Source organism: Thalassophryne amazonica, chromosome 4 (assembly GCF_902500255.1).
Source record: "Thalassophryne amazonica chromosome 4, fThaAma1.1, whole genome shotgun sequence".
NCBI lineage: Eukaryota > Metazoa > Chordata > Actinopteri > Batrachoidiformes > Batrachoididae > Thalassophryne > Thalassophryne amazonica.
The window spans coordinates 8620896-8644596 of record NC_047106.1 but is presented as its reverse complement, the minus strand read 5'-3'; the positions used below and the strand labels follow the sequence as shown (position 1 = coordinate 8644596).

The 23701-nt window shown below is 41.2% G+C and overlaps 1 long non-coding RNA gene across 1 annotated transcript; it reads left to right on the top strand.

Annotated features, from left to right (window-relative positions):
• On the top strand, positions 1–21492 carry LOC117509094. The gene is made up of 3 exons (XR_004560240.1): positions 1–14; positions 9861–9865; positions 21360–21492. It is a non-coding gene; the product is annotated as an uncharacterized LOC117509094 (long non-coding RNA).
• Positions 21493–23701: the final 2209 nt, after the last annotated feature.

Genomic DNA, 23701 nt, shown 5'->3' with positions numbered 1-23701 from the left:
CAAACAAAGCAACAGTCTCTGAGCCATTCCTAAACAATGAAAAAAATCGACAAGCGGGTGGACGACTCCTCACTCAAAGACTGCCCACAGGCGAATGACGTAACCGACAGGCGTGAAAAAACTCTCGCATGCCCACGAGGGTTCAAGCATGTCTGATGTAATCACACGTGATTCAAATCCATATGGTTTTTGAAAAAAATAATAAGGTCGGATACTTTTCTAATAGACCTCGTACTTCTAATCCCCCAAAAGCTTTCTTTGAACTTGACAGAATCGGCATACACCACATATCTATATCAATCTAAAAATAATATTAACTAGTAGGGCATTTGTTCGGCACCCCACCTGTGCCTCACACTCTCTGCTAAGCTATTACTTAGAGTTGCGTCTCTGCTGTAGTCATCCAATCAGTCTGAGTGCTTGGATATTTGGAAGAAACGCACACACACACACGTAATATTTTATTTTTTTCAGAAGACTCAAATCATTTAAAATGTTCCTGCTGCTTGACACTGAAGTATTATTTTTTAGCACTGTTGTCGTGTGTTACCTGTGCTGCTCCACAGCCTGTTCAGTGGATTTTTATTTTATTTTTTAGCACTGTTGTCGTGTGTTACCTGTGCTGCTCCACAGCCTGTTCAGTGGATTTTTATTTTATTTTTTAGCACTGTTGTCGTGTGTTACCTGTGCTGCTCCACAGCCTGTTCAGTGGATTTTTATTTTATTTTAGCGCTGTTGTCGTGCGTTGCCTGTGCTGTTCCACAGCCTGTCCAGTGGATTTTTATTTTATTTTTAGCGCTGTTGTCGTGCGTTACCTGTGCTGCTCCACAGCCTGTTCAGTGGATTTTTATTTTATTTTTTAGCACTGTTGTCGTGCGTTACCTGTGCTGTTCCACAGACTGTCCAGTGGATTTTTATTTTATTTTTTACCACTGTTGTCGTGTGTTACCTGTGCTGCTCCACAGCCTGTCCAGTGGATTTTTATTTTATTTTTTGGCACTGTTGTCGTGTGTTACCTGCGCTGCTCCACAGCCTGTTCAGTGGATTTTTGTTTTGTTTTTTGGCACTGTTATCGTGCGTTACCTGTGCTGCTCCACAGCCTGTCCAGTGGATTTTTATTTTATTTTTTGGCACTGTTGTCGTGCGTTACCTGTGCTGCTCCACAGCCTGTCCAGTGGATTTTGATTTTTATTTTATTTTTTTTTAGCACTGTTGTCGTGTGTTACCTGTGCTGCTCCACAGCCTGTCTAGTGGATTTTTATTTTATTTTTTACCACTGTTGTCGTGTGTTACCTGTGCTGCTCCGCAGCCTGTCCAGTGGATTTTTATTTTATTATTATTTTTTTATTTATTTATTTATTTATTTATTTATTTATTTATTTATTTTTTTTAGCACTGTTGTCGTGCGTTACCTGTGCTGCTCCACACCCTGTCCAGTGGATTTTTATTTTATTTTTTAGCACTGTTGTCGTGCGTTACCTGTGCTGCTCCACAGCCTGTCCAGTGGATTTTGATTTTTATTTTTATTTTATTTTTTTTTTGGCGCTGTTGTCGTGCGTTACCTGTGCTGCTCCACAGCCTGTCCAGTGGATTTTGATTTTTATTTTTATTTTATTTTTTTTTTGGCGCTGTTGTCGTGCGTTACCTGTGCTGCTCCACAGCCTGTCTAGTGGATTTTTATTTTGTTTTAGCACTGTTGTCGTGCGTTGCCTGTGCTGCTCCACAGCCTGTCCAGTGGATTTTTATTTTTATTTTATTTTATTTTTTAGCACTGTTGTGCGTTACCTGTGCTGCTCCACAGCCTGTCTAGTGGATTTTTATTTTGTTTTAGCACTGTTGTCGTGCGTTACCTGTGCTGCTCCACAGCCTGTCCAGTGGATTTTGATTTAGCACTGTTGTCGTGCGTTACCTGTGCTGCTCCACAGCCTGTCCAGTGGATTTTGATTTAGCACTGTTGTCGTGCGTTACCTGTGCTGCTCCACAGCCTGTCTAGTGGATTTTTATTTTGTTTTAGCACTGTTGTCGTGCGTTGCCTGTGCTGCTCCACAGCCTGTCTAGTGGATTTTTATTTTGTTTTAGCACTGTTGTCGTGCGTTGCCTGTGCTGCTCCACAGCCTGTCCTGTGGATTTTTATTTTTATTTTATTTTATTTTTTAGCACTGTTGTTGTGCGTTACCTGTGCTGCTCCACAGCCTGTCTAGTGGATTTTTATTTTATTTTAGCACTGTTGTCGTGCGTTACCTGTGCTGCTCCACAGCCTGTCTAGTGTCGGATTCCCTGTTTGGGAATCCGCTAGCTTAGCGTAGCTACTAGCTCTTAGCCGTTTTAGCATGGCGGCTTCTCCTGTCTCTCCCGTACTTTTCTGCTCTGGGTGTGAAATGTTTAGTTATTCCTCGGCCTCTTTTAGCAGTAACGGTACTTGTAATAAGTGCAGCTTATTCGTAGCTTTGGAGGCCAGGCTGGGCGAATTGGAGGCTCGGCTCCGCACCGTGGAAAATTCTACAGCTAGCCAGGCCCCTGTAGTCGGTGCGGACCAAGGTAGCTTAGCCGCCGTTAGTTCCCCCCTGGCAGACCCCGTGCAGTCGGGAAGGCAGGCTGACTGGGTGACTGTGAGGAGGAAGCGTAGCCCTAAACAGAAGCCCCGTGTACACCGTCAACCCATTCACATCTCTAACTGTTTTTCCCCACTCGACGATACACTCGCCGAGGATCAAACTCTGGTTATTGGCGACTCTGTTTTGAGAAATGTGAAGTTAGCGACACCAGCAACCATTGTCAATTGTCTTCCGGGGGCCAGAGCAGGCGACATCGAAGGACATTTGAAATTGCTGGCTAAGGCTAAGCGTAAATTTGGTAAGATTGTAATTCAAGTCGGCAGTAATGACACTCGGTTACGCCAATCGGAGGTCACTAAAATTAACATTGAATCGGTGTGTAACTTTGCAAAAACAATGTCGGACTCTGTTGTTTTCTCTGGGCCCCTCCCCAATCAGACCGGGAGTGACATGTTTAGCCGCATGTTCTCCTTGAATTGCTGGCTGTCTGAGTGGTGTCCAAAAAATGAGGTGGGCTTCATTGATAATTGGCAAAGCTTCTGGGGAAAACCTGGTCTTGTTAGGAGAGACGGCATCCATCCCACTTTAGAGGGAGCAGCTCTCATTTCTAGAAATCTGGCCAATTTTTTGGGATCCTCCAAACTGTGACTGTCTAGCGTTGGGACCAGGAGGCAGAGCTGTGGTCTTATACACCTCTCTGCAGCTTCTCTCCCCCTGCCATCCCCCTATTACCCCATCCCCGTAGAGACGGTGCCTGCTCCCAGACCACCAATAACTAGCAAAAATCTATTTAAGCATAAAAATTCAAAAAGAAAAAATAATATAGCACCTTCAATTGCACCACAGACTAAAACAGTTAAATGTGGTCTATTAAACATTAGGTCTCTTTCTTCTAAGTCCCTGTTGGTAAATGATATAATAATTGATCAACGTATTGATTTATTCTGCCTAACAGAACCTTGGTTACAGCAGGATGAATATGTTAGTTTAAATGAGTCAACACCCCCGAGTCACACTAACTGTCAGAATGCTCGTAGCACGGGCCGGGGCGGAGGATTAGCAGCAATCTTCCATTCCAGCTTATTAATTAATCAAAAACCTAGACAGAGCTTTAATTCATTTGAAAGCTTGTCTCTTAGTCTTGTCCATCCAAATTGGAAGTCCCAAAAACCAGTTTTATTTGTTATTATCTATCGTCCACCTGGTCGTTACTGTGAGTTTCTCTGTGAATTTTCAGACCTTTTGTCTGACTTAGTGCTTAGCTCAGATAAGATAATTATAGTGGGCGATTTTAACATCCACACAGATGCTGAGAATGACAGCCTCAACACTGCATTTAATCTATTATTAGACTCTATCGGCTTTGCTCAAAAAGTAAATGAGTCCACCCACCACTTTAATCATATTTTAGATCTTGTTCTGACTTATGGTATGGAAATAGAAGACTTAACAGTATTCCCTGAAAACTCCCTTTTGTCTGATCATTTTTTAATAACATTTACATTTACCCTGATGGACTACCCTGCAGTGGGGAATAAGTTTCATTACACTAGAAGTCTTTCAGAAAGCGCTGTAACTAGGTTTAAGGATATGATTCCTTCTTTATGTTCTCTAATGTCATATACCAACACAGAGCAGAGTAGCTACCTAAACTCTGTAAGGGAGTTAGAGTATCTTGTCAATAGTTTTACATCCTCATTGAAGACAACTTTGGATGCTGTAGCTCCTCTGAAAAAGAGAGCTTTAAATCAGAAGTGTCTGACTCCGTGGTATAACTCACAAACTCGTAGCTTAAAGCTGATAACCCGTAAGTTGGAGAGGAAATGGCGTCTCACTAATTTAGAAGATCTTCACTTAGCCTGGAAAAAGAGTTTGTTGCTCTATAAGAAAGCCCTTCGTGAAGCTAGGACATCTTTCTACTCATCACTAATTGAAGAAAATAAGAACAACCCCAGGTTTCTTTTCAGCACTGTAGCCAGGCTGACAAAGAGTCAGAGCTCTATTGAGCTGAGTATTCCATTAACTTTAACTAGTAATGACTTCATGACTTTCTTTGCTAACAAAATTTTGACTATTAGAGAAAAAAATACTCATAACCATCCCAAAGATGTATCGTTATCTTTGGCTGCTTTCAGTGATGCCGGTATTTGGTTAGACTCTTTCTCTCCGATTGTTCTGTCTGAGTTATTTTCATTAGTTACTTCATCCAAACCATCAACATGCTTATTAGACCCCATTCCTGCCAGGTTGCTCAAGGAAGTCCTACCATTATTTAATGCTTCAATCTTAAATATGATCAATCTATCTTTGTTAGTTGGTTATGTACCACAGGCCTTTAAGGTGGCAGTAATTAAACCATTACTTAAAAAGCCATCACTTGACCCAGCTATCTTAGCTAATTATAGGCCAATCTCCAACCTTCCTTTTCTCTCAAAGATTCTTGAGAGGGTAGTTGTAAAACAGCTAACTGATCACCTGCAGAGGAATGGTCTATTTGAAGAGTTTCAGTCAGGTTTTAGAATTCATCATAGTACAGAAACAGCATTAGTGAAGGTTACAAATGATCTTCTTATGGCTTCGGACAGTGGACTTATCTCTGTGCTTGTTCTGTTGGACCTCAGTGCTGCTTTTGATACTGTTGACCATAAAATTTTATTACAGAGATTAGAGCATGTCATAGGTATTAAAGGCATTGCGCTGCGGTGGTTTGAATCATATTTGTCTAATAGATTACAGTTTGTTCATGTAAACGGGGAATCTTCTTCACAGACTAAAGTTAATTATGGAGTTCCACAAGGTTCTGTGCTAGGACCAATTTTATTCACTTTATACATGCTTCCCTTGGGCAGTATTATTAGACGGTATTGCTTAAATTTTCATTGTTACGCAGATGATACCCAGCTTTATCTATCCATGAAGCCAGAGGATACGCACCAATTAGCTAAACTGCAGGATTGTCTTACAGACATAAAGACATGGATGACCTCTAATTTCCTGCTTTTAAACTCAGATAAAACTGAAGTTATTGTACTTGGCCCCACAAATCTTAGAAGCATGGTGTCTAACCAGATCGTTACTCTGGATGGCATTTCCCTGATCTCTAGTAATACTGTGAGAAATCTTGGAGTTATTTTTGATCAGGATATGTCATTCAAAGCGCATATTAAACAAATATGTAGGACTGCCTTTTTGCATTTACGCAATATCTCTAAAATCAGAAAGGTCTTGTCTCAGAGTGATGCTGAAAAACTAATTCATGCATTTATTTCCTCTAGGCTGGACTATTGTAATTCATTATTATCAGGTTGTCCTAAAAGTTCCCTAAAAAGCCTTCAGTTGGTTCAGAATGCTGCAGCTAGAGTACTGACGGGGACTAGCAGGAGAGAGCATATCTCACCCGTGTTGGCCTCCCTTCATTGGCTTCCTGTTAATGCTAGAATAGAATTTAAAATTCTTCTTCTTACTTATAAGGTTTTGAATAATCAGGTCCCATCTTATCTTAGGGACCTCGTAGTACCATATTACCCCATTAGAGCGCTTCGCTCTCAGACTGCGGGCTTACTTGTAGTTCCTAGGGTTTGTAAGAGTAGAATGGGAGGCAGAGCCTTCAGCTTTCAGGCTCCTCTCCTGTGGAACCAGCTCCCAATTCAGATCAGGGAGACAGATACCCTCTCTACTTTTAAGATTAGGCTTAAAACTTTCCTTTTCGCTAAGGCTTATAGTTAGGGCTGGATCGGGTGACCCTGGACCATCCCTTGGTTATGTTGCTTTAGACGTAGACTGTGTTTCATAATTATTGTATGGCCTTGCCTTGCAATGTGGAGCGCCTTGGGGCAACTGTTTGTTGTGATTTGGCGCTATACAAGAAAAAAGTTGATTGATTGATTGAAGTTGACCAGTAATCTTGGTACAGTCTCTGGTCCATTAAATTCCAGTCCAGCTGACACCTTTCCTCTTGTGCAAGGGAAGCGAAAATGGGTTTTAGTCCATTCCTCATTTCTGTTGCTGGTTTTAATGAGCTTACATTCCCGAGGAATATGAGGGGGAATGTACAGAGTTTGGATTTCCGAGCTGAGAACAGTTCAACAACCACTTCTGCTGGGTTTAAGTTTGTGAATGCAAAATGTCCCTGCATCTGATGAGTGATGTTGAGCTGCCTGCTCAGTCAGACGCATACCATACTCGTCCTTAACATATGTTATATAGGAAAAATTCACAGCCCAGTAACGAAAAATGAGGGAGAGTGTGTGAAGGTTTATGGTTTTCACAGATTAAAAGCAGGATTTCACAAATTTACGGGCATGAAAACAAAAATGGATCAATGGCTTTGAGACACTGACACTTTGGGCATTTGGCCAGTGCATCTGTAAACTGAAGTTGAAATTATGCATTACTTATCAATAGCAATGCCAAGAATGTTCCTGCCATGCTTTGCAGCTCAGAGGACACCTTGGGTGGGTCACTGAAGAACAGGTCTTTTATTATTATTATTATTATTATTATCATCTGCATAAGTGGGGTGATAGAATTACCATCTTTGAAACAATAGTTTGGAGTTCAAACCTCAGTCAGGAAAAACATCCAGTATGGGTCCTCAGGGTTGTCCCCCCTTGCCTCCCAGCCTATGTTGAAACATGAGTAAAAGATATACAGTTGTATTCAAAAGATTACATACCCTGGCTGATTGTTTTTTTTTGTTTGTTTGTTTTTTGGCAGTTTTTTTTTTTAGAGAATATGAATGGTAGCATAATTTTATTTATCTTTTTTCACTCATGGTTAGTGGTTGGGTGAAGCCATTTATTATGAAACAAACGTGTTTACTCTTTTTAAATCATAATGACAACAGAAACTACCTAAATGATCCTAATCAAAAGTTTACATACCCCTGTTCTTAATACCGTGTGTTGCCCCCTTTAACATCAGTGACAGCTTGGAGTCTTTTGTGGTCATTATGGATGAGGTTCTCTGATGGTAAAGCTGCCACTGAATATGTTTTGGACTTTATCCATGTTTTGGACTTTAATCACAAAGAAATACAAACAATATGGCACTCTATGGCAAATCTGCATGAGGAGACAATTCTCAAAAACTGAGTGACTGTGCAAAAAGAAGAAGAGTGAGGAAAGCCACCCAAACAAACCAGAAGAAGTTATAGGCTTGTGTGCCTGTGATTAGAGAAAAAAGAAAACAATAGAAATCACGTTTACATAAGTATTCACAGCCTCTGCCACAAAGCTCAACGTTTATCTCAGGTGCATCCTGTTTCCACTGATCATCATTGAGATGTTTCTGAAGCTTAATTGGAGTCCACCTGAGATAAATTCAGCTGATTGGACATGATTTGGAAAGACACACACCTGTCTACATATAAGGTCCCACAGTTGACGGTACATGTCAGAGCACAAACCAAGCATGAAGTCAAAGGAATTGTCTGTAGACCTCTGAGACAGGATTGTCTGGAGGCACAAATCTGGGGAAGGGTAGAGAAACATTTCTGCTGCTTTGAAGGTCCCAATGAGCACAATGGCCTCCGTCATCTCTAAATGGAAGAAGTTCAGATCCACCAGGACTCTTCCGAGAGCTTGCCGCCCATCTAAACTGAGCAGTTGGGTAAGAATGAACCCCACGGTCACTTTGTCAGAGCTCCAGCATTCCTCTGTGGAGAGAGGGGAACCTTCCAGAAGGACAATCATCTCTGCAGAAATCCACCAATCAGGACTATATGATAGAGTGGCCAGATGGAAGCCACCCCTTCGTAAAAGGCACATGGCAGCCCGCCTGGAGTTTGCCAAAAGGCACCTGAAGGACTTTCATGTTGTCATTATTGGGTGTTGTGAGTAGGATTTTTTTGCGGAAAATATGAATTTATTCAATTTTGGAATGAGGCTGTAACATAACAATGTCATATTGAAGCACTGTGAATACTTTCTGGATGCACTGTAACTGGTGACTGTGCAAAGGCAGCGGCTTTTCTGTGTTGTGTTGTTGACTGAATTCTCCCCCCTCACTTCCCTCAGGATGCAAAGTTACGATCTCCGGCATGGAAGGTGGATGCTCTGTCCTGTCAGCTTAAACCTGGACTCTGGCCTGAGTGGTCAAAGTATTCTTTAGCTGTCAGCGGCATAAGGCTTATTGACTACCACATTCACAGCAACCCCTGCTGGCCTCTGTCACACAAGTTAAAAAATAAATAACATGCAGCAGAACAATGAGAGAAGATCTTCTGAAGAGGAAAGCGATGACAGACTTTAGGAAAAGTGTTTCTCTCCATGTTTTCTGCTGTGCATCATGAGCACCAGCTATGTGCATGCTTGGTTAGGGCCCTGTCCCACTGGCCTTTAGGAGGATTTGCGGATGGAATGCGCACAAAAGTGGCCCACATCCGCCAAACAACTGCAATAACCGTGTAACATTCCTGTATGAGTTGGCTGCCATCCGAACACGTCCATGATCATCTGCAGAGGCACGCATGTCCGCAGCCAGGATTTTTGAGCGGCTCAAAAATCCTGCTGCGGATGAGATCCGCATCACTGCCTGAACACATACTGAAGATATACGCAGGACATACACAACCAACGCGCTGCATATCCCCTGTCATCCGCTGATATCCGCAACCGACAGGTTGGTGCGGCTTGGCGGCGGACCGGGACAGCGTGCAAAACAGATATGACATGTGCCCAGCATGGCCACATCAAATCGCAAATGGTATGTCGCGCATGCAGAATAGAGCATGACACGGGAGTGGATTTTCACTCCCGTCCCATCCCGCTCCCAGAAAAAAAATCCCATCCTATCCCACTCCTATAAAGATGACTCCCAATCCCATCCCGCTCCCACTCAAAATCAGTCCCACTCCCGTATGTCTCGCGCCGTGATGATCAATCAGGGACTGAATATGTAGTGACGTGGAGATGTCTGGAGTTTGACTTGAAGATGTGAACATGTCCTGACGCTGGTAGCAGCCTGTGAGCAGGACTTATGTCTCTTTTGTCCTTTATTTCACAATTATGAGAGAGTTTTTGGAGCGAGCAGCAGCAGGAACGGAGTTTCTTTTTCTTTTTATGTTATGTGCACGGGCAAGCAAAACATCCATGGAGATTATTTTACTTATTAACTACACAGATGTATAATAAAACAAATGGTGACTGGTTTCTAAACACAATTATGACAGAGTTTTTTGGTGGAAGAGCGAGCTGCAGCAAGCAGTGGAGTTTTTTTTTTTTTTTTATTGTTTACATGTGCGCGCGTGAACGGGACAGTTGGTCCTCAAACTGGGTCCTGAAGAGGTGGAAGGACCACTGAAAGCAGCCGTCATCCAGACGCAGCTCCTGCAGCAAATAATGATACTCTGTATTGGGAGCTTTTCACAACAACTCGGTCTGTGTGATCAAGGTCTGTCATGTTAACTTGACTGACAACCGGAGCCGGCGAGCGGAATGGAAGCTCCAACTATTTGATGATGCACCGGGGTGAATTTTTACAGCAAAAGCAGAGCGACACACCAGGCGAAGGAGGCGCGTCCGTCGCCTGGCGACCCACGCGAATTTGTAGCGTCTGATCGCGCCCGGTGTGAACGCGGCATTAAAGAGATGAAAATCATCATCTATTTTTGGCATTCCCGCTCCTGCCCGCTCCCGTTCATTTTTATTCCGTCCCATCCCAATCACGGGATTGATAAAATTTTGACTCCCATCCTGTGGGAATCGCGCAGGAGTCACGTGACCCACGGGAATTGTCATCCTCTAATGCAGACAGAGTGGGCACGGATGAAGCGAGTGCATCACGGCCGCTGTGCCCCTCATGGGGGCGCCTCTGCGGTCGCCTTCGCTTCTGTTCCCTGTTATATAACTCTATTCCCTGTTAATACCCCATAGGTATTAAAGGCATTGCGCTGCGGTGGTTTGAATCATATTTATCTAATAGATTACAATTTGTTCATGTAAATGGGGAATCTTATTCACAGACTAAGGTTAATTATGGAGTTCCACAAGGTTCTGTGCTAGGACCAATTTTATTCATTTTATACGTTTCCCTTAGACAGTATTGCTTAAATTTTCATTGTTACGCAGATGATACCCAGCTTTATCTATCCATGAAGCCAGAGGACACACACCAATTAGCTAAACTGCAGGATTGTCTTACAGACGTAAAGACATGGATGACCTCTAATTTCCTGCTTTTAAACTCAGATAAAACTGAAGTTATTGGACTTGGCCCCACAAATCTTAGAAACATGGTGTCTAACCAGATCCTTAGTCTGGATGGCATTACCCTGACCTCTAGTAATACTGTGAGAAATCTTGGAGTCATTTTTGATCAGGATATGTCATTCAATGCGCATATTAAACAAATATGTAGTACTGCTTTTTTTGCATCTGCGCAATATCTCTAAAATTAGAAAGGTCTTGTCTCAGAGTGATGCTGAAAAACTAATTCATGCATTTATTTCCTCTAGGCTGGACTATTGTAATTCATTATTATCAGGTTGTCCTCAAAGTTCCCTGAAAAGCCTTCAGTTAATTCACAATGCTGCAGCTAGAGTGCTAGCAGGGACTAGAAGGAGAGAGCATATCTCACCTATATTGGCCTCTCTTCATTGGCTTCCTGTTAATTCTAGAATAGAATTTAAAATTCTTCTTCTTACTTATAAGGTTTTGAATAATCAGGTCCCATCTTATCTTAGGGACCTCTTAGTACCATATCACCCCAATAGAGCGCTTCGCTCTCAGACTGCAGGCTTACTTGTAGTTCCTAGGGTTTGTAAGAGTAGAATGGGAGGCAGAGCCTTCAGCTTTCAGGCTCCTCTCCTGTGGAACCAGCTCCCAATTCAGATCAGGGAGACAGACACCCTCTCTACTTTTAAGATTAGGCTTAAAACTTTCCTTTTTGCTAAAGCTTATAGTTAGGGCTGGATCAGGTGACCCTGAGCCATCCCTTAGTTATGCTGCTATAGACTTAGACTGCTGGGGGGTTCCCATGATGCACTGAGTGTTTCTTTCTCTTTTTGCTCTGTATGCACCACTCTGCATTTAATCATTAGTGATTGATCTCTGCTCCCCTCCACAGCATGTCTTTTTCCTGGTTCTCTCCCTCAGCCCCAACCAGTCCCAGCAGAAGACTGCCCCTCCCTGAGCCTGGTTCTGCTGGAGGTTTCTTCCTGTTAAAAGGGAGTTTTTCCTTCCCACTGTTGCCAAGTGGTTGCTCACAGGGGGTCGTTTTGACCGTTGGGGTTTTTCCGTAATTATTGTATGGCCTTGCCTTACAATATGAAGCGCCTTGGGGCAACTGTTTGTTGTGATTTGGCACTATATAAATAAAATTGAAATTGAAATTATATCCGCTTTTCTTCCTTATGTATTCGCTGATCCACCCCGGGACATTTGTCATTTCCGCCCACCTTTGTTGCGGACGCTCAGCTTTTGTCTTCTCATTTCATGCGCAAATCCTCCTAAACACCGGTGGGACAGGGCCCTTACATATTCGTATGTATAGCCACTCTGCTGTCCAAGCAGAGTGTATGTGTGACATGAACCTACAATATGTATTTCAATATTTTACTGTATCAGGAATCTCAAAATTCTACACTCAGATTTAGACCAGATTTTTGTTGGCCAGTGGCAATCACTGTCTGCTGCCTCGTGATCACAACAAGCTTGCTTTGTACCTGCTCGCACCTCATTTTGTGAGATCACACCCATGGGTGCACAGATGAACATAATAGACTATTTAACCAACGTTGACACTGCAAGTGAAAATGACAACTGCAGTGGGTGGAAACTTGCAGTGACACTTCTGCTGTGTGATGCTTTTGGTGCACTTTGGTGGTGATACATTTACTTTAAAATGCTCATTTGTGTATTTTTTTTTTTTTAGTATTTGGACAATGTGGAGCAGGTGATCAATCTAAAGACCGGGGTACAATTCCAGGTGTGTTCCCCAGATTGCCTGTCTGTGTCTTTCAACACCTCTGCATCATCTCAGACCACCCTGCTGTAAATGGGAAATAGTTTTGTATGGAGTAGTCTGTGATGGATTGGCCTCCTGTCCAAGGGGAGACATATACTCTCAATTGCTTCAGACGAGTATATCCAGTGATAATCACCGGCGACAGGACTGCTCCTTCCAGTCAGACAGTCAGTACATGTTGAAAGCAAAAAAAAAAAAAAAAAGGCAGAAATTAGGTGAATCGAGAGGCAATATCAACAGATGGTGAAGTGATAGCAAAGAAAGAATGAGGGAGGAGGAAGTAAACAGTGAACAACAGAAGGAGAGCATCAAGTGTGCAGATGGTGGAACAGTTGTTGTCAGATAAGAAAACAGTGTGATGTGCTTAACGAGACAACTTTCTTCCCCTCACTTTGCCTCTCGTTCACCATCGACTCGTCTTCTTTATCTGGACTGAAACGTTGTTTTCCTCTCTCACCTAAACTTGACTCCCTCTCCCCCCTCTCTCTCTCATCTTGTTCACCCCATGTCTTCCTCTCAGCATCTCACAGTTTGAGTTTTTTTTTTTTTTTTATTCATGCTATAACTATTTGTTTTAGAAAATGCAAATGAACTGCACACAGAGTTAGAGTGGAAAAAGAAAATGTTCCATATGGAATTCTGCACAGGGATGTCATGCTCAGATACAGCTTTCTCTGTTTCTGACAGTAAAAAAAACTAGACAGCAATCTGGAACTAGAAGGCACCTCAGAGAGCACGTAACCACAATGAATGAATAATTACCTCCAACAAACCGATGAGCGATCTTAAGAAATTATTTTGCAGAGATCCGAGCATTGCACTTTGGAGTGGGGTTTGTGCACACTTTCCTCCAGGTATTTAACACTATGGATGCAAAAAGCAAAGATTGTGACTGGAAGGAGGACCACAACAGTGAAGAAATGGCTGAAAGCAGGTTTTGCATGATGCAATCTGATGGGACATGATGTGCTAGGGATATGCATGGAAGATGGGAATGTTTGACCTGGATATAAAATGGTGACCTGCTACTTCAGTGCAGAAAATGAAAGACCAGGGTTTTGACATTGAGTTTACAGATGTCCAGAACATATCAGGCATCTGCAAGCAATTGAAGTAATGAGCTGTAAAAAGGGCAATAGTCCCAGCTTCAAACACTTCATAAAGTGTATCTGGGCATTTTCTGCTTTGCTGTAAATAATCTGATTTTTCCCACAAAATATTCACTCGGTTGCTCACACAACAGATTGAATCTTGCAAAAGATTCTTTTCTCTCACACCAACATTTCAGTGTTTTCATCACATTTCACACTTTAATGAAACTTGAAGAAGACAAGAATTGTTTCTATAGAAGATTTGTTATAAGCCATCAGTATACACATTAAGCTTTGCAGATACAGATTATTGATGTAACATTCCTTTTCCATGTAGTTTAAGGAATATCCGCAGTTTGTCACCTCAATTCCACTTTATGGCATAACTATTGATTTTAAAAGAAATATAAACTCATGCAACCTTGAGTAGGTGTGTGTGTGTGTGTGTGTGTGTGTGTGTGTAAAACCTAGGGTCCAGTCATTATGATATTTTTTTCTCAACTGTTGTAATAAATCAGGTGAAGATGTGTTTTGTCACCAATGCAGTCATCTTCTATTTCTCTTATTTTGATCCAGCTTGATACTGTGGGCTCAATAATATGTTTACTTTTGGGGTTCACTTGGACCCCACTTTGACATGGTGGTATCTGGTTGGACTCCACAGTTAGAATTTGTGCACAACCATTATTTTCCACATTTTGTTATGTTACAGCCATATTCCAAAATTGAAGAAATTCAAAGAAATTCATTTTTTCCTCAAAATTCTACAGACAATAACCCGTAATGACAATGTGAAACAGTTTTTTTTTATTTAGATTTTTGCAAATTTCTTAAAATTTAAAAAGAAAAGAAATAGGAAACCACATGTACATAAGAATTCACAGCCTTTGCCATGAAGCAAAAAAACTGAGCTCAGGTGCATCCTGTTTCCACTGATCATCTTTGAGATGTTTCTACAGCTTAATTTCCTGTCTACATATAAGGTCCAACAGTTGACAGTGCATGCCAGAGCACAACCCAAGCATAAAGTCAAAGGAATTGTATGTAAGCCTCAGAGAAAAGACTGTCTCGAGGCACAAATCTAGTGAAGGGTACTGAAACATTTCTGCTACTTTGAAGGTCCCAATGAGCACAGTGGCCTCCATCATTTGTAAATGGAATAAGTGTGCATCCACCAGGCTCTTCTTAGAGCTAGCTGCCCATCTAAACTGGGCAATTGGGGAGAAGAACCTTGTCAGGGAGGTGACGAAGAACGCGATGGACACTCTGTCAGAGCTCCAACATTCCTCTGTGGAGACTGGAGAACCTTCCAGAAGGACAACCATCTCTGCAGCAATCCACCAATCAGGCCTGAATGGTAGAGTGTTCACCAGAAGCCACTCCTTAGTAAAAGGGACATGGCAACATGCCTGGACTTTGTCAAAAGGCACCTGAAGGACTTTCAGACCATGAGAAACAAAATTATCTGGTCTGATGAGTCAAAGATTGTACTCTTTGGCCTGAATGCCAGGCATCATGTTTGGAGGAAACCAGGCACCATCCCTACAGTGAAGCATGGCGGTGGCAGCATCATGCTGTGGGGATGCTTTTCAGCAGCAGGAACTGGGAGATGAGTCAGAATTGAGGGAAAGATGAATGCAGCAATGTACACAGACATCCTGGATGAAAACCTGTTCCAGAGCTGTCTTGACCTCTGTCTGGGGCAATGGTTCTTCTTTCAGCAGGACAATGACCCTAAACACACAGCCACGATATCAAAGGAGTGGCTTCAGGACAACTCTGTTAATGTCCTTGAGTGGCCCAGCCAGAGCCCAGACCTGAATCCAACTGAACATCTCTGGAGAGATCTCAAAATGGCTGTGCACTGACGGCCCCCATCCAACTGAAACCGGCCTCCTGTTGCAGCTAACCAGCTAGCATTAGGGCCGAGAACCAGTGTCCAGCGGCGGCTTACCAGCTAACACAGGGCTGAGACCGGCATCCAGCGGCATCTTACCAACTAACATTGAGCTGAGACTGGTGTCCAGCTGTAGCTTGCCAGCCAACATTGGGCCGAGACCAGCCTCCAGCGGGGGCCAACCAGCTAACACCAGGCTATGGCAGTGCCCAGCTATCACCAGGCTGGGCCTGAGCTTGCCCAGTGGCAGATGAACATTGGAACAGGCCCTTTACTGCTGGACGGAGTTATGTGGCTAAGGTAATAAGGTATAACTTTTAAAGTAATAAGGTATAAGGTAAAACTTTTCGATAACTGCTCACAATGCCAAAAATTGCCATAAGTGGTGAAGACTTGGACGAAATTAAACTGTCTTTGAATTTCATGTCTGAGGAGCTCAGTGGAGTGGTTAAAAAACAGAACTGCTTGGATTATTGAAGGAGGTTTGGCCGCTCATAAAAGAATATTGCAGGAGAAAGACAATAAAATTTTGATTTTGGACAACAGTGTGCATGAATTACAGCAGCATATTAGGTTGGAAGAGGTGGTTGTATCGGGATTAAACATTAAACATATGCCATATGCCAAATGAACGGTCAATAGGAGTACGAACAAATAACATTTTATTATGCAAAGTACAAACAAAGGTCAAAATATGCTTAGTCCAATTCACAACAAAATGGTGACACGTGGGCAGGCCTGAGGGTAGGAGACGCCTATCCGGAGAAGAGCCGGAACCCACGAAGCCCCACCGACCAACCGGAGGCCTGCAATACACCAGAGCCGCCAAGACCTGACTCCCCCAGGTGGCCACCATCCGAGGCTGCTGGACCGGTACTGCTGGCAGGAACAAAAAACAGGTTAGGGTGGGTGAGTGTTCACCCAGCAAACAGTCAGCAACTCACAGTTATCCTCTTGGAGGAATAAATCCAGATACTCCCAGAGTGCAGAGGAAAAACTGGAGGATGTGCAGTGTCAAAGGTTATACTCAGTAAGTCAGAAGTGAGAGACGTCAACTCGTCCAACATCCACAAATTCGGCTACAAGCTGCAAGTATAAGTCACAACTGCAAAGACTTCATATATATATATATATATATATATACGTAATTATAAGCTGTGTCTACTCCAGGATGTAACATAAAAAAAATGTAGGAAAGTTGACTGAGATGTAGATGAAAATTCAGTAAGTTATATCCTCTATTATACATTCCAAATCTAAGATAGAACTCTACTAATGTATACTAAGGTACACTTAAATATCATTAAAAAAATAAATAAAAAAAAGAGAGCGGAGCCACTTAGGTAACAGGGATGGTGTGCATGTCATGGTCTGCTCTGGTCCTTTGCTCTTTTTTAACCTTGTGTGTAGTTTGTCTGTCTTTTTCCCCAGGTGAAGTGCTGCAGAGCTGAGGAACACCTATAACTCATCATCTCCTCACACATGAAGCCTATGAGCGGCTCATCAGGAGCGGGCTATGTAAATCCGTTTTAAGCTCAGTCTTTGCCATATCCTTCATTTTCCATGCTATGAAACCAGTTCATTTTTCCTATGGCCAGATTTTTTCAGGCGCTTCCCAGAGCTTCGCTGAGATTCCATGACCTTGACCTTGTTTTCCATGCGCTCTGATGTCTGAGCTTTCTGCAGCTCGTTTCAAGGTAACCTGGCCAACTCTAATCCCTGTACAAGTATTAGAGCTCATTGTTTTATCTGGTGTTTCCAGATACTCTGCTGTGTGGCTTCCATGTCGGAAATTTTAATTAATTTAATTTAATTTTTATTTTATTTTAATTAATTTAATTTAATTTATTTCCTTTATAGAGCACCAAATCACAACAGAGTTGCCACAGGGCGCTTCACACAGGCAAGGTCTAACCTTACCAACCCCCAGAGCAACAGTGGTAAGGAAAAACTCCCTCTGAGGAAGAAACCTCAAGCAGACCAGACTCAAAGGGGTGACCCTCTGCTTGGGCCATGCTACAAACATAAATTACAGAAATAATTCACAGAACAATTCACGGATGAATATACAAGAATTGCTGTTGGTGCACAGGACAGGAGGGTCGCCAACACAACTCTCATCTCTGGATGGAGCTGCACCTTAAACAGAGATAAAACTGAATCAGGCATCAGAAAGACAAAAAAAATACTGTATAATTTGCCAGCATTAATCAACAAGAAAGACAGAAGAAATACTAAGGTGATCGCCGGCCGCTAGCCCTAAGCTTCACTAAAAGACCCAGGACATGCTCCTGGCTCCACCACTATCGGCACCACAGCTCTCAGCTACAGAGCGCGTAGTTCTGCCATGCTTCAGTTAAGTTCCTTCATGTTCTGCGAGATTCCACTCTTACGCAGCCCCTGTCCATGACTGTGCATGACTAAGAACTATTTCTAAGAACTGTTTTCCTAGAACTGTATGAACTCTGATATTGAACCACTAGGAACTTTCCATTTCTAAAGTCAAGTTCTGCTTAATTGGAACAGCGTCACAAGATGCACCTGACCTCTGCCCTCTGAAGATAACTCATGAACTGAATCATTCCTCAACAGCAACCTTATTTCTTAGGACTGTGAGCATTATTTCAGAACTGTGAAACATGCCTTGTTTGAGCCTTCTGTGAACTGTCTGTGTTAAAGGCTTCAGTGTTATGAGTGGAGTCACTCACCTCTCCCTATTCTCCAGTTCCTGTTCTCAGCTCTGTGCATCCCACCTGGCCCTGGCTCCAGAACCTTACACTCCAGGATTCTGCTTGTTCTCAAACTCCCAAGTCTGTCCATGTGTGTGCTGCAGCTCCCAGATGTTCCACCATCTTGGCTCCACCGTCTTGACTCAGCAGGCCATCTAACCAGTGCAGAATTGTTCACTTGTTTATTGTAAATAAATTTATTTTTATTCACAACCAGTTCTGTCCCTTGCTCCGAGCATTTAAGTCCATCACCTGTAATGGTCCGGTCCCATCCAGACCATAACCATAATCAATCAATCAATCAATCAATTTTTTTTTATATAGCGCCAAATCACAACAAACAGTTGCCCCAAGGCGCTTTATATTGTAAGGCAAGGCCATACAATAATTATGTAAAACCCCAACGGTCAAAACGACCCCCTGTGAGCAAGCACTTGGCTAGAGTGGGAAGGAAAAACTCCCTTTTAACAGGAAGAAACCTCCAGCAGAACCAGGCTCAGGGAGGGGCAGTCTTCTGCTGGGACTGGTTGGGGCTGAGGGAGAGAACCAGGAAAAAGACATGCTGTGGAGGGGAGCAGAGATCGATCACTAATGATTAAATGCAGAGTGGTGCATACAGAGCAAAAAGAGAAAGAAACAGTGCATCATGGGAACCCCCCAGCAGTCTAAGTCTATAGCAGCATAACTAAGGGATGGTTCAGGGTCACCTGATCCAGCCCTAACTATAAGCTTTAGCAAAAAGGAAAGTTTTAAGCCTAATCTTAAAAGTAGAGAGGGTGTCTGTCTCCCTGATCTGAATTGGGAGCTGGTTCCACAAGAGAGGAGCCTGAAAGCTGAAGGCTCTGCCTCCCATTCTACTCTTACAAACCCTAGGAACTACAAGTAAGCCTGCAGTCTGAGAGCGAAGCGCTCTATTGGGGTGATATGGTACTACGAGGTCCCTAAGATAAGATGGGACCTGATTATTCAAAACCTTATAAGTAAGAAGAAGAATTTTAAATTCTATTCTAGAATTAACAGGAAGCCAATGAAGAGAGGCCAGTATGGGTGAGATATGCTCTCTCCTTCTAGTCCCCGTCAGTACTCTAGCTGCAGCATTTTGAATTGACTGAAGGCTTTTCAGGAACTTTTAGGACAACCTGATAATAATGAATTACAATAGTCCAGCCTAGAGGAAATAAATGCATGAATTAGTTTTTCAGCATCACTCTGAGACAAGACCTTTCTAATTTTAGAGATATTGCGTAAATGCAAAAAAGCAGTCCTACATATTTGTTTAATATGCACTTTGAATGACATATCCTGATCAAAAATGACTCCAAGATTTCTCACAGTATTACTAGAGGTCAGGGTAATGCCATCCAGAGTAAGGATCTGGTTAGACACCATGTTTCTAAGATTTGTGGGGCCAAGTACAATAACTTCAGTTTTATCTGAGTTTAAAAGCAGGAAATTAGAGGTCATCCATGTCTTTATGTCTGTAAGACAATCCTGCAGTTTAGCTAATTGGTGTGTGTCCTCTGGCTTCATGGATAGATAAAGCTGGGTATCATCTGCGTAACAATGAAAATTTAAGCAATACCGTCTAATAATACTGCCTAAGGGAAGCATGTATAAAGTGAATAAAATTGGTCCTAGCACAGAACCTTGTGGAACTCCATAATTAACCTTAGTCTGTGAAGAAGATTCCCCATTTACATGAACAAATTGTAATCTATTAGACAAATATGATTCAAACCACCGCAGCGCAGTGCCTTTAATACCTATGGCATGCTCTAATCTCTGTAATAAAATTTTATGGTCAACAGTATCAAAAGCAGCACTGAGGTCTAACAGAACAAGCACAGAGATGAGTCCACTGTCTGAGGCCATAAGAAGATCATTTGTAACCTTCACTAATGCTGTTTCTGTACTATGATGAATTCTAAAACCTGATTGAAACTCTTCAAATAGACCATTTCTCTGCAGATGATCAGTTAGCTGTTTTACAACTACCCTTTCAAGAATTTTTGAGAGAAAAGGAAGGTTGGAGATTGGCCTATAATTAGCTAAGATAGCTGGGTCAAGTGATGGCTTTAACAGTAACAGTAATAACAGTACAACTTTATTAAAAATAACCTTTCATTTGTTTGTGGAGACTTCAACATAGACTTCTTAAATCCTCATGGTCAAATAAATATAACTGAATTTCAAAATTCTGTATTTTGTATGGGAATGTATAAATTGATTACCCATCCCAACTAAGATACCTGCGAATACAGCGACGCTTATTGATAATATATTGATAAACATTACCGTGGTGAATTAAGTGGGGGGGATTACTTATGAGTGACATCAGTGATCATTTGACAGCTTTTGTAGTTTTCAATTCTGTAGTTGATAAAAGTGACCATATTGAAATTACAAATTTTAAAAGGAAAATAACAGAGGATACTAGAATGGATTTAGAATAGATTTAAGAAATCATAACTGGAGTGACATTTATGCTGAGGACATTGATCAATCTTGTGAATCATTCATTTCTATTATTTCCAGTTTATATGATAAACATTGCCCTTTGATGTTAAAAGTTGGAAATAAGCATTATGTTGATAAACCTTGGATCACCAAGAGATTTGTTGCCCAAAATATCTTATCAGGTCAAGACCAGAAGACTTTACAGCGTGTGTCGGCAGGACCATGCCACGAAATAGAGGGATCAAGACCACCCAGATGAAGGACAACTTCCAAGATTAGCAGTAAAACATTGTAGTAACATAGAGTAGAAATACAAAGCCAGCCCACTGTTCGGGGTTCCTCCTTGCTGTCAGCTTGCTGGAACACCAGATTGCTGGTTGGAAGCTTGCAGCTCCTGGGACCTTCAGAACTTCTGGGTATGTTTTTGCTTATCTCACTCATTCTGTAAAATTTGCATTCTGTCAAATTCTGTGACATTTAAATTCTGTTTAATAAATCTCTGAGTGGTGGTCTAGCCCTCAGAGTAATTGTGTTCAAATTCAAATAGCTGGTGAAAACCTTCTTTCAAATCAACGGATGCGCAGGATAAGAGAGACAGGGGAGAGCGAGGTCACTGGAGACCCCTGAATTATCCCAAGAAATCCAAAGAACATCTGACGGCGAGAAAAGAGATTCATTCATTCATTCATCTTCTACCGCTTAGTCCAATTAAGGGTCACGGGGGGCTGGAGCCTATCCCAGCAGTCATAGAGCGCGAGGCGGGGTACACCCAGGGCAGGACACTAGTCTGTTGCAGGAGAAAAGAGATAAGACATATAAAAACAAACTAACATTATGTGATCTTGTAAGAGGCAGTATTATAGTGATTTATTTGAAAAAAGATAAAACAAACATTAAGGGCACTTGGAAGCTTTTAAATGAATCAGAAATCATACATAAGAAAAACATTATTAAAGAATAGCCTGCCTTTTTTGCATAAATACTGACACAGTTGTTAGGGGAAATAAAGCTGTAACAGATCACCTTAATGATTACTTTGTTAATGTTGGTAAAAAATGAACAATTTAGTGTGCTCTTTGGATTACAGAGAAAAAAATTATAAAATTCAGGATTCAATGTTCATAAAAGAAACTGATGAATACAAAATAATAGACATTGTTCACAAACACAAGGGGAAAAAAATCAATTGATAGCATTAACTTTTATATGTCTGATTAAAAATATTATTGCTTGTGTTATTAAACCTTTCATGTATATTTGTAAATTGTGACTAATGACTGGGAAATTTCCTTTTTGAATGAAATTAGCTAAAGTGATATGTTGTTTAAATCTGGTGTCAAACGTCTTTTCAAATTACAGACCAATGTCACTGTTACCACAATTTTCAAAAATTTTGGAAAAGGTATTTGCAAAGAGGTTAAATGATTTCATAAGTGAACATCACATACTTAGGGAACAGCAATATGTTTTCAGGAAAAATCACAGTACTTCACTGGCTGTAATTGATTTTGCTGAACAGATTACAAATTCAATTGAAAATAAGCAAGCAGGTTTTTTTTTTTATTATTTATTTATTTATTTATTTTTACAGAAAACATTTGTTACTATAGCCCATACTGTGCATAAACTAAAGAGGTATGGTATCAGGGGATTTGCACATGACTGGATATCTAGCTATTTACACAATATGTATCAATGTGTACATACTGGTGGAACAAACTCTGAATTTATGAAAATTACTTGTGGGGGGCACAAGGGTTCAGTTCTGGGGCTGTTGTTGTTTATTCTATGTATTAATGGCATGTGTTTAGTTTCCAAGTCTGTCAGTTCTATTTTGTTTGCTGATTATACAACTGTGCTTTGTAGTGGAGATCACTTGGGACAGACCTTGGACATGATAGAGAAGGAGCTACAGAAGTTTAAACAATGGTTTGATTCAAACAAATAATTGCTCCACTTTGGTAAAACAAAGTGTGTCATATTTGAAAACAAGTCTAAGAAATCCTGTCGAAATTTTTCATTAAATGATGTTGAAATTGAAATCTTACTGATACTATACATTTCTTGGTGGTGTTATTGAAAATAAACTGAGCTGGAAAACACATTAATTTTGTTAAATCTAAAATGACAAAAGCAAACTATTTTGCATAAAACACAAGATTTTATTTCCCAATGCTCATTAACTGTTTTACTGTATATCATTCATTGCTCTTTCCATATATGACCTGTTGCATTGTGGTTTGGGGAAATACATACAAAACTAATACTAATCCAATAGTTTTGTTGCAAAAGAAATCTATAAGAATTATCTTAGCAAATCATATTCTGTAGTGGATTCTGGTAATGATTCCAACAAATCCTTTGTTTGCCTGGTTTACACATTCTAAAATTCTGAGACTTGCTTGAGTATATCACAATCGAAATTATATATAAAGTTAAAAATAAAGCTTGCCACAACATGTCCAGGATGTTTCTGTTAAAGGTGCTAACATCTGGAATAACTGTCCTGACAATATAGTTTGAAGATTTAGGTTTACTGATTTATTATTTCTTTCGGGATTGGCTATTGGTGCCATTGTTTGTCTGGTTGGGTTTGTAAATTGGAGTTCATTGACTAATTTTGCACACTTTGCTTGGATTTTTCATCATGGCTGTGTGTTTGTGTGTATATGTATGCATGTATATATCTATGTATGTGTATATGTGCAGATATGTACGCATTATGAAATTGTGTTTATTTGTGCATGCATGTATGGTATGTGTGTATATATTCTTATTTTTTATAGAAATGCAACTTTTGATGCACTGATGATGCACCCAAACCTGATACAGTACAGCATCTCTAGTGCTCGAAAGGCTTTAAAAACCAAATCATCAAACAAACAAGGATTTCAATGTTTTCATTTTGGAGAAACATGGCCTGTGTTTTAGCCACAGAAAAATAGAAACACCACTTATTGCCCAATCTCCCATTGTGCTGACAGCTTGCTGAAGCTTTTTTAACTG